This window comes from Perca fluviatilis, chromosome 24, assembly GCF_010015445.1.
Source record: "Perca fluviatilis chromosome 24, GENO_Pfluv_1.0, whole genome shotgun sequence".
NCBI classification, from domain to species: Eukaryota; Metazoa; Chordata; class Actinopteri; order Perciformes; family Percidae; genus Perca; species Perca fluviatilis.
The window spans coordinates 5,260,854-5,266,853 of NC_053135.1; positions in this window are offsets into that span (position 1 = coordinate 5,260,854).

The window sequence follows — 6,000 nt, forward strand, 5'->3', positions numbered from 1 at the left end:
CTGATTGACATACACAGACACATACACAGGTGTTTCAAGATAAAGTCAGTGTGTTTATCAGTTTGTGTGCCTCCATGTCAGTTTTTAAATTCAAAATTAAATTCAAATAAATTTTGGCAAGAAATAAATATGGACTTCAATGGTGTTTGTTTTGACATATTTTGTTAAAAGAAATTAAAAATCTATAAGCGGCGCCACCCTATATTGGTGTTTTCCAGTGGCCGTTCATTTTTAGTTATGTATATTGAGCCCTGTCTCCCAAAAATGACCTTCCCAGTCAATGAAAATGAATTATTAATTACATTTCGAAGGAAGCGTATTTTGTCTTGGATTATGGTTTGTTTGTGATGTATCATAAATACTTTTCTGATCAAAGTCCACGTTCAAAGTCTGTGTACCGAGGAGGTTGGGGTGGATGGTTGGGTCAAACAGACACGGCACTTTAACCAAGGAGACCGCTGTTTGTGTCCCGTGTGAAACCAAAATTATAACATTGACTTATTGTAACTTATGTATGTATCGGAAGTTACGTAACAAACATACTTATTTTAACCCATGACCTTTTCTTAAACCTAACCAACACAGTTTGTTTCCTAACATTCAAGGTAGACACATAAAGGCTACTGTCTCATAATTTTCATTTTGGGTATTTTATTATCGATTGATTGTTGACATTGTAAAATATTTGGATTGAAGCTGCAGGCTGCAAAAAATCCAGAGTAAAAGTAGTGCTAGGGATACTACTACAGCTTAACAATAAAACATAATGCAGAAGGAATTAAATATATGCATGATTCTGTAAAAACCCATGTGTGCGTCTGTGTGTTTTGTAGTTTTTAGGTCACCAGCAGTATTATTCATCCCACATCCAGTGAGTCAGATTGGTTGTGTGCTGTGGGCCGCCCTCAATGTTAAACTGCCATGCTCCGCATTATAGGCTTAAGCTAATGCCTCATTAGAATCAGTGTCTCACTGACTCCGTTCTGAAACATAACCTCCTCCACCACAGAAGACCTAACAACCCCACAGAGCCGGAGAAAACTGGAGCATGTGACACGCAAGAAAAAGGCATGTCACGTCACCCACTGTTCAGAAATACTGGGTGTGTATAGCATGTACACAGTGGAAAACACAACTGTATAAAAAATGTACACGGCAGTAAAGTAAAGAAATGTTGTACTGCATATGACAGTTATTTGTTCCAGATATATGTCAAGCATATTCTAGATTACTAGAGCATATTAAGGGTGTGTTCACAATGACATGCATGTTTGATGGGGATTGTTCACATTCCTAAGTGATTCCTGAGAACAGTGCCTGAAAACAGGTGGCACGAATTACCTCGCTGTTGTAGGTTAGGAGTGAGAACATATACACACCCACACCCAAAATGACCCAAAGTACAGAGAACAAACTGTGATCACACATAGTAGTGTGTCTTTAGTAATTACCTGAGAAAAAGCTCTTTTTAAGGATTTCTTTACAGCTCTGTGTCTTGAATGTTGTTTTTCTCAGGCAGTAAAAGGTCAGACACACACAGATGGAAACATGGATAAGCTGACAGGCTTTATGTGCATCAAAGTCACCATCACTACTAATCTCGCCTTGCGTGTTTTGGTTTTTGATTGTGACAGAAAATGCCGTGAGAAAATGCCATGAGAAAAACTCAGATGTCAAGTAGAGGCGGTATTTCCTGACACGTGGATAAGAGGACGCACGGCGTGATGGATTTATTTTATTTTTTTCCGCATTTTTATGCCGCTTTTCCATGAATTTAAAGAGATTTGTATAATTACAGGAAAAAAGCAAGAAGTCTTTTCATGATAATAAATGGATTAAATGACGTAAAATCGGGTGTTGGTCTTCGAGCCTTTTAGCCATGCCAGCGATATGACTCTAGTGATGGCAAAGTCACTTGGTCTAATGGTCTAGACCAGGGGTCTTCAACAGTTTGTAAGCCAAGGACCCCTTAACTGAAAGAGAGACGGAGCAGGGACCCCCTACTGCATATATTGTATAAAATGAAGTTGCATATTAAACTGGGCCTACAATAAAATGTAGGGCAGCCTAAAAGCCTTTATACATACCTTTTTTTGCATAGAATCCTAAGCTATAAAAAAAAAACTAATAATTGTTGGCATGAATTTGTAAATCATGTTTGAATGTTAAACATACATGTAGCACAGTGAATCCTCAGGATTAACTGTATCTGTGGATGTCCTTAGAGAATACCTTACCCATAGGCCAGTAAGCCTATCATTAGTGGGGAGTTATATTTGCTAATAATGTGTTGGACTCATGTCAAGACTTTTTAATTTTTGAAAAAACTTTCATTAAAAACTTTCTGAAATATCTCAACAACTGTTCCATGGATTTTTAGGACATTTTGTAATAGACCTTTTTCACGGCAGACATGTTGACATGTCATAGTAGGAAAAGCACAGGTATATTCAAACCCATTAATGATGGCTGCATTCCACTAAGGAGAGGCCCTGGTATTGTTGCATGCTGACTCATGCTGAAAATAGCTTACTGGGACACTTGATGGAATTGAGCCATCGTTAAGGTTATCCATTTCAGCTGTGCTTCTCCTACTATGACAATTCAAAATGTCTGCTGTGAAAAAGGTCCATATATTAACAATTAACAAGACATTTAACAAGACATTTAACATTAACAAGACATTTTTTGTTATTCATGGAGGATGAATCCTTCTGATTTTGGTGAGCCCCTTACTTTTTCCACGCCAACAGCAGGTTGTCTTTTATGTCACGACAACTGTTGGATGGATTGCTCATTCACACACAGTCCTGGTCCCCAGAGGATGAATTATAATAACGTTGAATTAGTGCCATGATCAGGTAAAAATGTAATTCTGTTCTGTAGGCCTACTTTGGTTTATGGCTAAATATGTGTGTGAACTAATGACATGTCCATGAGCCTTAGTTGTACTTTGTGTTTAGTGCCAATGTTAGCATGCTAACACACTAAAATAATGGTGGTGAACATGGTAAACATTACATTCTAGCATTATCATCGAGGACATAGTTAGCATGCCAATGTGAGCATTTAGCTCAAGAACAGCCTCACAGAACAACTAACATGGCTGTAGACAAAAAGAAATAGAAATAGCAAAAAATATATATAATCTATGGCAGCTAGAGCTAATTACTGTTAATTTACACTTCGAACCTACAAATGAGCAGAAAAACAAGATATAAGTCCAGCAGTGTTTAATTTAGCAACATACTGCACTACTAACCGTGTTCTGGATTAATCTAAGACTGATACGAAATGCTGAAAAACATCCTCAGAAGAAATATATGTCTGTTTAAAGACATCAATTGAGAAATGTAGATGATTCTCAGTATCGTAACATATAATATTATAATGATTTTTCAGAAGAATGTAGCTGCAAGCCAAAAGGATTCCTGAAAGTGTAAAGTAAATAGTTTGAAACATCTCATCCTCTCAACATTTAAAGGTCATACAAACTCTGAACATGCAAATTACGGGCGTATCAAGCTTTCCATTGGTCTACGAGCCCAATGTGTGTTCACATGTTCAGCCTGAGGTCTGCAGTGACTCATGTAGCGAATCAATGCCGCTTGTGGCCTTTTTTTCTTCATCTAAAGTTCTTACACACACAAACATAAAATATGATGACTAGACTATGATGACATTTCAAATGAGTTGATACTTCTGGTTGACGCACACTTTAAACCTGAATAAGTGTAAAATATACGAATAAGGGCATGTAGGTACGTTATGCAGACAAAAACAAGGAGAGCATACTGACACAGATATTTATACAGTATTTGGGGTGTGTCTTACCAGTCTATTATCAGGAGTTTTTCCCAAAATGTCCAATGCTTTCTATTAGGCTACATAGCCTACAGATCCATGAATTGTATTTGCCATTAAGAAATACAAATCTGAATCTGATCTCTGGATCAATACATTACAAGTTAGCATGTCAGCCTAGCTGGTAAGGCTACATCAGTGTACCCATGCTAGCTTTTAGCTTCCTGGACCTATTTTATCAATCCCTTTGTTGGTGTAGTCTAGGCAAAGAGCGCTGCTCAATAGTGCAGAGGACCAGTTTAGGTCAAGGACAGAATTTTCCCATAAATGATTATGTTACATGCAAACACAAATATGTGCATATACTGGCTCATGTACAGTGAAAAAAGGGACAATGTTATGTGCTTTTGTTGCCGCCTGTTTGAAAACCAAGAAAAGAGCAAGTGGGGATGGGTTCAATAAGTGAAAAAATCGTTCAGCCCACTTGAGACAGCAGAAGAAGTCTGATAACGACATCACAAACAACCTGGCGCAATCTAGCAAGACTTTACAGATGCAAAGATGTGTGCTGTGTGAAGACTGGTGAAGACCAGAAGTTACACGTAGGTCTTTTTTTAGATAAATAAGGATTGAAACAGGGGGAAAAGAAGGAATGTGGAAGGCCACATTTCTGTGTTTGCCTTAAGCAACGTCCCTGCCTGAGTTTTAACACAACGAATGAGATGAGAAACTAAAATTAAAGCCTGAAATTATTTTCCAGTGTGACAAAATCGTGTACAGGCTATGTATTGCTATAAACAGAAGCAGGGAAGCATGGGAGAAAAAAATTCTGCAGACACTGATCTGTTATAGCTGACTCCAAAACATTAAACTGAGATATAATGCTGCCTGCTTACAGCCCACTTGATACCATACCAGCTCATCTGAGAAACAAACATGAGTCGACTTAGGTTTGGCTCTTTTATAACAGTGTTTTCCCAGAGAATGTCTTTTGCAAAACATGTTTACGGGCTGCGAGAGAGTATCGGCTGATAAGATGGCATGTGGACCGGCAGGCTGGAGTCTATTCCACTCCACTGCCAGCGTGGTAAACAGCAGCAGGAGTGTTTGTGAGCAGTGGGCGGGACCTGGGCTCCACATGCTGTCCAAACACGTGGAGTCTGAATGCCATGGACCGAGCTGCAGGGACTTTCCATTGACACAGTCATGCAAACTCACATGCATGTACTTTATTCTCCTAACCAATTCATTGAAATCTTTTCTTGCACAATACTAAAAGTAAGTAAGAGTTAGTAAGAATCCTGAAAAATGAGTACCAAATAATGCTAATAAAGCATCAGTGATCATTAAATGCACTCTGTACCATCTTAAACCACCTTGGCTTGAGTCAAACTGAGCAGACACAAGCCAAAGACAATACCAGTGTTCCCACACATGGTCCGTAAGGCTCTAAAGCAGACAACTCAACCCAGAAATCTTCACTGGCATTGCAGCAAGAATTCAAAAATGACAGGTCATAATGAAATATGCCCAGTCTTCAGATACTAAGCCAAGCATCCAGATTTTTGCCTCGGGGCAGCTTTCTGTCTGGGCAAGCATGTAGAAGTGATGGCTGATAAAAGCCAAAAAGGTTCAGAGAGAATGCATCAAGGCTGATTGACCTGATGGCCTTCATGTAACTTAGAGTGCTGCTGTCGCTCCAGGAGCAAGAGGTAAAGAGAGTGCAGCCTGTTAACTGATCAAGATAGCCGCTGACCGCAGGACCTCTCACTTCCTACAGTTCTCTTCCTGCTTTTTGACAAGTTAGAAACAAACCAGAAAAGCAGACCTGAATGATGCAAAGTCATCAATAACCCTAAGAACCCTTTAAGGCTCAGTACAAGGTTCTTATTTATGTTTTTACTGTATTTTTCAAACTGGGACCTTTCTAATACATGTCATTGAAAAGGCTGCAGCGGGACCAACTCATTTTAGCCATGCTAGCAGCATTGCTCTAGAGATGGCAATGTCGGTCAAAAAGATTTGCATCGGCAATAAAGACTACACCTCCTATGATCACACGCTACTTCACTACGTCATCGAGAGACCCCTAGCAGGGATTTTCCATTATGGGTCTTAGCGTTGGAGATGAGTCACAGCACTGGAGGGGGCCCAAGGCTGGAGCTCTGTAGCGGGATGCTTTTGTGAAATTTGGTA